The sequence below is a fragment of the Bidens hawaiensis genome, unplaced genomic scaffold (genome assembly GCF_021521415.1).
Source record: "Bidens hawaiensis isolate Kalapana, Puna unplaced genomic scaffold, B.hawaiensis_p1.1 tig00001685_1, whole genome shotgun sequence".
Taxonomy (NCBI): Eukaryota; Viridiplantae; Streptophyta; class Magnoliopsida; order Asterales; family Asteraceae; genus Bidens; species Bidens hawaiensis.
The window spans coordinates 958,239-971,154 of record NW_027491095.1 but is presented as its reverse complement, the minus strand read 5'-3'; the positions used below and the strand labels follow the sequence as shown (position 1 = coordinate 971,154).

At 31.8% G+C, this 12,916-nt stretch overlaps 1 pseudogene across 1 annotated transcript; it reads right to left on the bottom strand.

Moving 5' to 3' along the window:
* Window positions 1-1,266: 1,266 nt before the first annotated feature.
* On the bottom strand, window positions 1,267-6,284 carry LOC143592737 (beta-fructofuranosidase, soluble isoenzyme I-like; annotated as a pseudogene). Its single transcript, XR_013145974.1, has 7 exons — window positions 5,790-6,284; window positions 5,403-5,411; window positions 3,339-4,203; window positions 3,076-3,237; window positions 1,764-1,990; window positions 1,588-1,675; window positions 1,267-1,501 (listed from the first exon to the last, which is right to left on the bottom strand). The product of XR_013145974.1 is annotated as a beta-fructofuranosidase, soluble isoenzyme I-like (transcript).
* Between the last annotated feature and the right edge of the window lie 6,632 nt (window positions 6,285-12,916).

Below are 12,916 nucleotides of genomic sequence, written 5' to 3'. Positions count from 1 at the left end.
TCGAGCTCGAAATTGAGTTTGTAAAAGGAGCTTTTTTTTAACAAGATCGAGTTTAATATATCAAACTTATATAGACCCTTGAGCTTACAACATTATATTTATTTACAATATTAAATATATCTTTACATAATAACTATTATTTATTAACTAGATAACTTAATTCAGGTAAAGATAGATAGATAGATAGAATAATTAATAAATCAAAAACAATTTAGGTTTGAGTCGAGTTCAAACTTTGGAAATAAAGCTCTAAATGAACCAAACTCAAGCTCTATTAAGTTATACGATCTAGTTCGGCTCAGCTCGGTTACCGGTCCCAGTTTTATTTCAACTTAATTGTGTTCACTAGAAATTACAATTCTTGACTCTTTATGACATTTAAATTGAATAAAAGAAAGTGTAAATGTCAGTGTAAATCAATCCTCATTAATATTAACTTCTTACCGAATTAGCCTAAAATTAGCTAAACATTTTAACATCACAAAGACTAACGACTAACAAGTGAGTCCTATATGAGCATTCCATCAACATTGATTATTGGGTCAGCGGGTGTTTTATGTTAGATACCAAATGTCATCGAATTATGGATCATGTGCTTTTGAACATATGTGGCTTCGTGGGCCCATTTATGTTGTTGGTTCAACGTCGTAACCCGAATTTTTACCATATATAATTTGGTATGCCGATAAGAGAGATTTATTTTAAAGGTCTTTAAATTAGCCAGATTAAACTACAAGTATTAATATTTAAATTTGTTTTAAGTTTTTTGGTTTGCTCATTGATCTTCAAGAGTATTTATTAAACGATGGATAAGTGTTTGTTTCTGAATATCTCATATTATTTCTTTAACGTTGATCGTCGTTTAAAAAAGTTGTTTACATGATTTGTTCAGACATTTTTTCGACTCGTATAGCGATGGTACTTGACTCCTCAGGACCGTCCCTAACAAAAATGAATAAAGTGGATGATCATGGGAGATTTGTTACGGGAAATGATTATGTGCGCGTTTACTTTACTTTAATTTGATAAATAACAATGATGATGATATAAAGAAATTTGTTTGATATCAGTTCGGACCATTCTGTTTTGAGTTTATGACTTTTGGCTCGTGAACAAATGGGCTTCATGCATGCATAACTTTTCATATTTTGTATATTTTCTAGAGTTGAGAACATGTGACGAGAAATATCAAATTAACACATTCATTTTACAAATTTGATATTTCTTCATTCGTTTAGTTTAGATTGGGAAAAAAACAAGAAAAAATGAAGAATACCATAATACATGGCTGACTCTAATTTCAGTGTTGACCAAGGGGAAAATAGTCAATTTGTGCTGAATCCATATTCCACACATTTACATTTGCGGTAACAGTTACTCCTGTTGCATTGTTGAAGAGGAACACCTTTGCTGCCGAATAAATTGCTTTTGTCGGATATACCCTTGATGTTATAACGGTCCTTCCGCCTTGAGCAAAGCTTTCTACGATTGAATGATCAACCTGATGTATAACAAATTTTAGTTTTATATTGTAACATACAAAAATTAATTTGCCAATAATTAATATTTCAAAGAAATAAAAGATACCAATAGTCGCATGTTAAAACTTTCTCCCTCTATCACAGGAACACTGCTTCCATAAACTACTTTTGTAACATCTGAAGCTGTTGATGATCTGCATACAATATTTTTAGTGCTAGTTATTAGTTTCGAATTTAAAATATGTATATTTGGAGATAGAAATATTTAAAAAAAAATATTACTTAGATTGATCTGCACAAAAATACGTATGAGCAACCCCATCGGATCCTTTAGCGATGTAGAAATAGACAGGAGTTTGCTCAGTGCGTGAATTATCCGCAAGAACCACTAAACCAAATGGTCCGAAAGCTCCTCTTGAGAACGACCCGCCACTTGTGGTACAATTGTAACCCGTATCTGCCTCCTCCACTATTTGTTTGTCGATATCAAATGTTGCTACTATGTCTAACTGCATTTATTTATTAAAAGAGTTTAGCAATGTAAAAATGTTTACTATAATGCAAAACCACATATAACAAATTTCAAAGAGAAATGTCAAAATAGTATATCGTACGAGAGAGAAAAAGAGTGAATTATGCAGTTAAATGCATGCATAATTAGCCGATTAACCGAACTAAAACTCAATTAATCGACAAAATTGAATCGACAAAGTTTTATAGTAAATTATATAAAACTTCGATTAATCGACAAAATTGAATCGAAATAACCTACGTTTCCCTTTTGTTAGTTTTTGAAATCAGAGATTACGGCTCGGTTTCAAATATACCTCATTCCAAAACCAAACTACAAGCAACTTGTTAGAATGCTTGTTATTAATTTTAGAACGACATTCATTATGTTGCACTAAATGTTTTGGGTAAATATTTATTAATAAGTGGTTAACAAATGGTTTTAGCCAAAAGTTTGAGGCCCTGGCCCAACATCGTTATTTTGGGGCAATTTTTTAGGCCTAAACATTTCAAGCCTAAGATATATTTGGCAGGAAGCTTCAAGCTTCAAGGAGCTTCAAGATTTAAAAAAAAAGTTTCTACTTAATTAAAAGCTCTATTTGGTTCAAGGAGCTTAAAGTTTTTAAGTCTTGAGAAAAAGCTTAAAGCTTCTACCAGTATCGTTTAGAAAGAGCTAAAATCTTTTAGTATGTTAATTTACTTAAATAACCTTTCAAAATAAATACATTCACTATTATTGTTTTTAATTATGCCCATTTTAATAATCTATACGTTTTATTAGAAGCTTCAGCTACTCTGCCAAGCATCTAAATTTATCTAAAAAGCTACAGCTAACAACTACCAGCTACAGCTTCCAACCACCAGCTAGTTTTGCTAAACATACCCTAAGTGTAGAACCGAAAAACCAACCTATAATCGGAACGAACTCATACTAAAATTTTAAAACCAGAAAACCAAAAAAACGATTTTCTGAAAATGAAGTTTCAGTTTTCTTTTGTTTGAGCCCAAAACGACCCGTGCATGCCGCCTCTACGCATGATGAATCAATGAATCATAACTAGAACAATAGTTAGTGATTAAATACCTGTGTAGCTAAGCCTACTTCAAGCGGAACAAGAGATCCCGGTTCAAGAACCACTTTCTCATATGCCCAACTTTTGGATCTCAACTTCTCTACTTCTTTGATTGGTCGTTGAAGAATATTCGTCCCAGTCTTTTTGTCAAACACTACTTCTCTTGGAATCGTCTATTTACAATTTAAAAAAAAATCATTTTATTGATTAATATACCATACTTATATGAACTAATATAAATTTTTATATTTATTAAAGAAGTTGTAATTTTCACATGAACAGAGGACCATCCCTTCAAAATGTCAGCAGCCTCACTGTCTGTTTCTCCAATCCAACCCCAAAGAAGTCGTCTTTGTTTGTTTTGGTCGTAAAACGTCTTTGATGCATAGTACTTTCCATAGTCATATCGTAACCCGATACCAACATCTAAAATCGGGTCATCAGGTGTCCACTTGTTACTAATCGGGTCATACGTCCCAAGTGCATAATAATCATTTTTATCATCATCCAAACTCGATTTCAACACATGCTTAATACCGGGTCCATTTACCGACGTGTCTAACCCATTTGACTCAGTTGTTGACACCGGATAAAAGTCAACACATTCCCACATACCCGTACCTGGAACAGCATGCATCACCTCATCCAACAACTCAAAGCTAGTGAAATCCGTCGTTTCATAAACTAGTGTGATACCCGTTTTATTAACTTTTGACCCTAACGCAACCCGCCAATTTCCATTTGGACCGAGCCAAGCGGTTGTCGGGTCTCTAAAATCCTTAGTGCCAATACCGGGTGGAGGGACCATAACCGGATTACCCGAGTACTTGATCCAATCTATCAGGAGAGGATCAGATAGGTTGGCAGGGTACGCTAAGTTTTGGACCTGAACTTCCTCATCAGTGTCCCCGGTATACAACATCACGATTCGACCGTCAGGAAGGATCGTAGCCGACCCGGTCCAAACACCATTTATATCATACCATTGATCTGGGACCATAGCAAAAGGAAGATGGTACCAGTTAATCAAGTCCTTAGAAATAGCATGTCCCCAAGTAATGTTGCCCCAAACGGCCAAACTGCAGCATCCGGATTATATTGATAGAACAAGTGATACCACCCCAAATGATACAATGGACCTGCATTACATGATACATCATTAGTATCCACTACTACACAAATGGATGCTATCAAAGAAATACTAACTAAATCCAACAAAAAAAAAATAATGAGTATAGGGTGAATTTAAAGTTATCGATAATTTGTCGCTAATTATCGACAAATGTCCTAACACTAGGAAGACCGACAACTACCAACAGACACTCGAGAACAAATCTAGCCATTTATGAAGGGATGTTTATCGGTACTCATGAAAACAAACTACTCACGTCGTGATCTTCAACGGAATACCTTTAACTATGTTCTAAACCAATGTTTTCATGACCGGATCGGACGTCGAACCGGTTGGACCGGCCGAACAATTTCGGGGAAAAAATGACGGGATAGGCCGAAAAAAGGTTTTTAGAAAAAAAAATACTTTTTTTCATAGAAAACCGGTTGAACCGGTTCGGATTGGCCGGTTCACTGGGAGCGAGCGAACTGCACATAACCGGACCGGTCGGTGGACCGAATCCCGGTTGAACCGGTCCGACCGGCCGGTCCGGTCCGGTCTCAACAACATTGTTCTAAACTGTTTAAAAGATTGAGTTTTACAATTCAAAAGGGAGTAGCGACACAACTTGTTGGTTGTTTATATTTTGTTTCGATGTAATTACTATTTTTTAAACTGTTAAAGTTTAAAGCCATTTTTGTTGACAAAAAAAAATTAATTATTTAATCAGAATGAAAATACAAAATGAGTCAGAAATGGTTCACACAAAAGTCCAATATTATTGGTGGCTATATGTTTTGCCAAATGACGTCTGTTAAAAAACCGTCAAACGTAAAGGACGTCTTTTACCATTTTATAAAGATAATATAAAGATTCCCAAACACCCCTTAAAAGATAATAATATTTATTTTTCTTGAACCAGTTTTCATAACGTGCCAAGTGGTTTCAAAACATTTTGTTTGAAAAATCAATCATGTGTAAAATGAAAAGCCAACTTTTGTTTAAAATAATGGATAAGGCAGCTATTCATTTGCGTGTGAATATAAGTAGAAATATCTTACCTTTCCACAAATATTGGTAAACAAGAGTTGAATTATTATTATAATACAAATAACTATTAATCGAATGTTTTAATCTTTCTTTAAGTTGCAATACTTCAAATAAATAAGAAAATAACTAAAGAACTATTTATTAAAAATAATCAAAGATATAGGAGATCGAACATACCGTTTGGATCTGTAGAATAAATATATGAATCAGCATAATTCATCGATCCGAAATTAGCATCAACGGTTCAGAAACACAGAAACACGAATCAGTGATCAAACATGAAAAAAGTAATATCAATTTACATAATATAAAGGGACAGCTACGCACACACCATCTGACATCTAATTTCACATCGTTTCAAATTACCAAATATTTTCATAGCTTTCTATGCTCGAAACGACTGTCCAAATTTTCAAAAGATTTTCAGAGTTTTATATTCCCCCTCGCAATAACAATTGTCCGGATATGACAGTTTTGTGAAATCACATGGAGGTGGTGTAGCAGTAGCATGACCCTTTCATTAATTATGTCAAGTTTAAGGTTTCATAATAATAATAATATTACCGTTCATCCAGTTTTTGGGTGGTTGAAAATGAAAACCAGTTCTTTGCCAAGATAGCATAGCATTAGTCCAAGGATATGTCTCCTCCACGTCGGATGATAATAAGTTAGTCTTCTCCGACACACCTTGCGGCACCCCTCTTGAAATGGGTATCGCCCGAGTCGACTTTAGGCGGTCCGAGTCATTGTCAATATTAATATTATCCGGTTGGTTGTGGTTGTTAAAAATGATAGCTATTAGTGATGAGAAAAGTAACATGGAGAGAAAGATTGCGGATAATATGGTAAGGGGCCGCGGGCGATGAGACGACGGTTGGTGGTGTCGGTTTTCGGCATCTGGCAACGGGGAATATAGGGTGGACGTGGCATGTTCAAGATCGGTAGCCATATTGTAGTGAAGGAGGGAGAATAAGTTTGGAGTATTTATAGCAACAAATAGACATTTCTAGTGTGTTAATTTTTATTATGGGTTGGGTTGGATGATGAATGGGTCATAGGTCAAGCTCGGTAGTTTTGAATTCAAGTATTTTCACCGGGTGGTAGCAATTATCTAATCAAATTCGTATTAGTCTTGTATGTTATAATCAAATATATGTTAAGACTTCATAAATCGAAATGAAAATAGTCTTGTTACTTGGTTTGCGTATCGACACACAAAAACACAAACGAATCTCACGCAAAAAGAAACTGATAAAAACGGTGATATATTGGTTAATGTGAATATGTGATATATGTCCATGGTTGCAACTATGGTTTATTTTTTATTAGCTCAAAGTATGAAGATTACAATTACAAAGCAATGTAATAGAAAGACTCACTAATAACTAATTTAACCCGACCCAAAGCATTCATAACCCAACATTTATTTGGTTAACAAAACCTCAATTTCATTCTTGGTATGTTTGTTTGAAAAATAAATCAAAATTATAATTTGAATAAACAGCGTCAATTAGTTTCATCAAGAAATTTAATATTTCTTTTAAAATATGAAAGAATTTAGTTGAAGAAAAATCACTTACAACTAAGGTCATCGTATTAGCCAACCCTACTAGCGACGCCGATCACATTTATTACAAATTCAATTTTTATTTGGAAGATACTAATAAGTTTTAAATATTTTTGGTAAATTTCAAAATCTAAATCTAATTACTTCAAATTTCAATTAGTCTAACAAATTTCAACTAGCTTAAAATTTTAAAGGAATCAAGTGTAGGTTTAGATACGAAAGGGTTTGGTTAATCATAATTTAGCATTCTAAGTTTTAATTTTCTTCGGATATTAGAATTCTTTTGAAAACTTTTTTATTTAAAATTCCTTGTGTTATAAGTTACTCGTATTAAATATATATGGTGATATTTTTGGTCGTTGGTTATTTGGATTTGGCTTACGCAACAAGTTAGTAGTTACATAATAAAGTTGAATGGTAAATAAGAACATATGTTAATCATGGAAGAAAAGAAGGTAAGGTTGGTAATGAGAAAACAATATGACAAATAGAGATTATGCTATGCCCTTTGCATAAAACTACCTAACAAATATCCACAGTAACTTAGAAACGTCGTGTTTTTTTTTATCATAAATTTACTTTTAACAATTTTTTATATCATTTTCTAATTACATTGTTTCCTTTTCCTTTTTGCACGTGCTAAAAATGTTGATGTGTGTACACTGTACTAAAATTTTAGTTAATGCATTGTCTTCATCCGATATGATAATGCACGCCTATGCAAAGTTGTTTTCTTCCTTCACCTGCCCCTATTCTATTCGTAATCAACAGTGCATCTAACAACTATAACTTATAATAATAATTTTTATTATTATTATACAACATAAAAAAAACACATAACCATCAAATTAAATAACACAAAATTTTGTATATATGTATGCAATTTGTTTAATAAGAAAACAAAATATACAAGATTTGAAGCAAGCTAAGAGTCATGAGATTATTTCCTTGGATTAATTTAGAGTTTTTTTAATCTATAGCTAATTCCTTATAATTTTATATCATAAATAAATATTCATCATTCGCAATCAGTCATCACTCATCAAATATATATTTATCACCGTCTTCACAAATTATTTTACAACAAATAATATATATATATTAAAAATAATACATATAATAGCTTTAAAAGTTAAGCTAAACGTGTAAGTAATCTCGTATTATGCAGATTTCACAAATTCTTCTTTTTCTTTTATAAAATCTTTTATACTTTATATAAGATTGAACAAGTGTTATTTAATTAATTTTCAACGCATACGTATATTTCTTAACTATGTTCACCAATTTGAGCTATAAATGATGTTGCCATCGCCACATGCTCAACCTAGTGACCCACGCAAATAACAAAAAAATAAAAAATAAAAATAGAAACTTCTTTAAGGAATATATATTAAGCATTATTAATCAATTTCTGTCATATTTTGTACGACATTTCCTTAATAATTCAAGTTTGTAACAATAACTTGGACAAATATAACCTCTGTGGGTCTGTCTATAACTTGTTTGACTTTTCAATCTTCAGAATTTGGTTGCTTATATAGTTATATTATATTAAATTAATATTCAACTTCACGTTATATTAAACAAATATTAAATGGTTAAATTGGCCGACTTAAGAGTTTTGTAGGTGATATGCCGTGTGCGGAATTACCTATCGACATCGTTGATCAAACCTTTTCGAATAAATGCATCCAATAAGATAAAATTGTATTATTAAAGTATGTATATGTTAAATAATCAAATAAAAGGATTTAGCGTTTAACCCGAATAGATTAATTAGGGTCGGGTTAAATAAGGTCAAAAAGTATTAATCGGACTAACCAGATTAACCTGCATTGTTATTAGGGTTGGGTTTTCATATTCGCTTTTGAAACTAATCGAGTTTTGGGTTAACCTGATCGATTAAAAGCTAAATTAAGAATTGATGCCTAAAGCACTAGCCCAGCTACAACAAATCACAATTGATGCCCTAACTAAATCAAGCACCCAATACACAAGTCCACCTACAATAAAATCATTATAGTCGTTTGGACCACAAAACGTCTAATTCTTTTTCGTTCTCCATCTCAGCCGACATGGTAGTTACAACACTTCTTTATAATTCTTTTTCTTTATTCCACTCAAAAAAAAAATATAAAGAATATATATAGAGGATGAACGTGAATCTCTATTTTCAGAGAATCATTATAGTTTCTTTATAACTATTTTCGATTTTAGAAATCCTGATATAGTGGTAATTTTACTGATTTCTCAAATATATTTCTAAAACTTGAATATATCATAGATATAGAAAAAAAAACCTGTTGTGTAAGCTATTCTTTCTAAGCAAATAATTATATCTCTAAAACTAAGATAAATGTTTGTATTATGTTTTATCTAATGGACTCTTTTCTCCATAACATGGTATAAACAAAAACTAATTCAGCTTATAATAAATAATTGTGTGCTTAAGTGTTTATTTATCATACTATGAACTATGATATAGCACATGTAATACACGAGTGGTTAAAAAAATACAACAAAAAAAATACAATATTAATAATATATGTAATAACATACATTAAAGATTCATAAGATCTAAATAATGATAAATAAAATTTTATAATTCATAAATATCTAAAAACTTCATCTAATACAACATTTAAAGTTACATTTGTAATTTTGTTACAATTCTACAAATGGTAATTGCATTAGTTGACATCATAGTTAACTACTTTAGTTGAATAACATGTGAAATAATGATCTTACTTTAATAATATAGATAAATTTCTGTTTCGATGGAGTTACTACTTAAAAATAAAGTATTCTAATTTGCCATGTGAAATTGTTCTCATATAACACATCTAATACCTTATTTATTATACGTATGATTCAACATGTAATTTATCTTTTTTGTCACGAATATTTAATTATATAGTATGATAAAATTAATTTCATTTTCTGTGATTGAAAAACAAATCGAGCACGGTGTCAAGTTTACACCACAAAAGTGAGAGGACGATTTAGGTGGATCAGTGTAAGTCAAGTAGCACGTGGGCAAGTGATGTATGTATCATGTATACGCACCAATCAGTTTATGACAAAAATGTGACAACTCAGATTGGGCCCAATGTGTTCGTGAGGACCACAACTGCTTATCCACTTCATAATAAGATATGTGTCTATGGATAACATTATTTTGAAAAATCAATTAATATTAGTTTTTAAAATTAAATTGCTTTGGAGATTAGTATATTCATATTATTGTCGGAAATTACGTACATGTTTTTGTCCATTGATAAAATTGTTAAGAGGTAAAAGCCCATCATACAAACGTCTCGGACAATTGATCAACGGCTATAGGAGAGAACACTTAACACAACAAGTAGCGGTGTATGTTGTAAAATAAGTATTTATATTTTTTTTGACAGGGTGTGACATTGGTTTTATGTAATATTAAAAAAGTAAGGCTGAACCGAGCCAATTTCATGCTTTATAAATTTAAAAGATTCGGGCCCAATCGTTATCAGGTTAGTAGCTCAACATCAAATAGGATCTACACTCGTTTACACCTCTAAAATTAATCGTTTACTTGCTTATACAAGACAGTTTATTTTCTTAAGATATTCGTATACTAAGCGTGTTTTGCGTAAAACACATAAAGGAGAATAAATAATGTCGTTTTGCTAAATAAACCTAGATTTTAAATTGACAAATAACAAAACTTTATTGAACATGTATAAGAGCATTCTCAACCTGTTACTTATCCCTATCTCTATAATTACACTAAAAAAACTGCGTTTCTCTCTCCTGTTTAATTAAATAATACTTTTTATACTTTTATCATTACAGTTTTCTCTCTCCTCTACTCACAACCAATCCAACAAATATTAAAAAATAAATAGAGGCAAACAATGTTTACCCAAATTTACAAAAAATCACTACATTTCTCTCTTCACCTTATAATTTACATTCACAATCACTCACAACCTCACTATATAATTTGCAAACTTCCCTCACGTAATTATAGGGAATGGGATGAGAATGCTCTTAGTTTGCCATTTTACTTTGTTACCTCGTACGGTCATTTCTTTTTATATTACCAATCCAAACGAATAAATTAAAGGGATAATACCATAAAAAACCAATGTACTTTCTGCTTTTGTTCACAAAAGTCACTCAACAATTTTTTACACATAAAAGTCCTTCTACATGTTACTTTTGAACAAGAATGTGATTTCTTTCAAAAAGTAATTACATGGATGGTTCTTACAGTTTAACCATATTACAACTTTAGTCCTCTAAATTGAAAACTTACAATTTTATACTGATTATTTGCATGAACATAACACTCTTGGTTGGTTAGTGAAACAAAGTTTTTCATTAAATGAATATGTGTGCCCTTTATATTAATTAAAATAAATACAAAATACAATATGGTTACTTAAATTAAACAAATTACATAAAATCATTTTGAAACAGAATTAAAACAATGTGTTAAAAGTCATCACAGCCATAGCCCGGCCTCCCTGTCTTGTCGACAATGGTTAACTGCCTAATTTGTTACCATGTTCTCAAGTTGGTTTTAGTCTTTCAGACATTGGTGACGGTGGGGGTGGTTACAATAACCACCGATCGATGCAGATTTAGCGATGTTAGCGATGACGGGTTTGACAAAGATCGACGGAGAAAACACGTTGTAGATCTGGCAATGGTGCTTTGAGTAACCACCGGCAATGGCGATGTGTGGTGTTGGTTTCCGACCGAAAATCAAATGTCCATGGCGTTGATGTTTGCGTGCGGTGGGAGGAGCCGGCCTGGTGCTGCGGTGTTGGGCACCAGAAACTTGAATTCGCCGGAGTTGGTGCCGGATTTGCATAGAGATGGTAGATGAACAAGCTCGGGGCTGGAGCCTAGAGGAAGGTTTATTATTTACATTTGAACACATGGGCCTAATTTTATAATATATAACCTTGTTTTTTTTAACAGTTGTTTTTTTAACAGGGAATATAGTTTGTTCAACTAAATCTGTATATTCATTTAATGAAAAAAATTTAATCTCATCTATTTCACTAACCAAGAGTGTTATGTTCATGTAAATAACCAATATAAAATTGTAAGTTTTGAATTTAGAGGACTAAAGTTGTAATGTGGTTAAATTGTAAAAACATCCATGTTATTACTTTTTGAAAGAAATCACATTTTTGTTCAAACATAACATGTGGAGGGATTTTTATGAGCAAAAAATTGTTGAGGGACTTTTATGAACAAAAACAGAAAGTACATTGATTTTTTATGATATTATCCCCAAATTAAAACATAGTTAATATAAATTTGTAAAACATACCCCACAGGTTGTTGAAGAGTAAAACTTTTATCCATAATTAGAAGTGTGGTGTATATGTCAACTTATTGACTAGAAAATGTAAAATGATTCAATAATAATAATAATAATGACAAAATTAAAAATCATAACAGTAAAACACGGTTATCTCACCCTACACTGAAGACGAGATATACGTGACCGATAGATTCTCATAGTGGTGCATTCAATACTTTTTATGTGACATGTAAACAAGTATGGATCAGATAAAAACATGTTACTCTCCGTCTCATTATTAGTGTCCACATTTTCTTTTTTATTTGTCCCGTTATAAGTGTCCACATTCAAAATTTATTAGCCAATTTCCAAGTTTTACCCTTAAACAGACACAACTAACATTAATAAACAATACTATTAGACCCACTTTTTAAGGGCATTATTGTCATTTGGTAAGTAAAAAAGTAATCATTCAATCCACCTTAAACTTTGTGTTTTTCAAACATGAACACTTATAATAAGACGGATGAAGTATTAAAAACGATATATAATATATATCATGAAAAGTTTCGCAAGCTTGTTTTACACTGTTCGAAAAAAAATGATTCGTAAAACCAAAGAGTAACACATAGATGGAATTAGGTATATAACAAGCTAAATGGGTGTTTGGGATTCCTTATTTCAGTCTCCTTGTAACTTATTGTCATAAATCATAAGTTACAAAAGTGTAACTTATGACTTATTTTTCTCACAACTTTCAACTTTTCAAACATCTTATAACTTTTTTAAAAAATCATAGGTAGGATGAAATAAGGAATCCAAGAC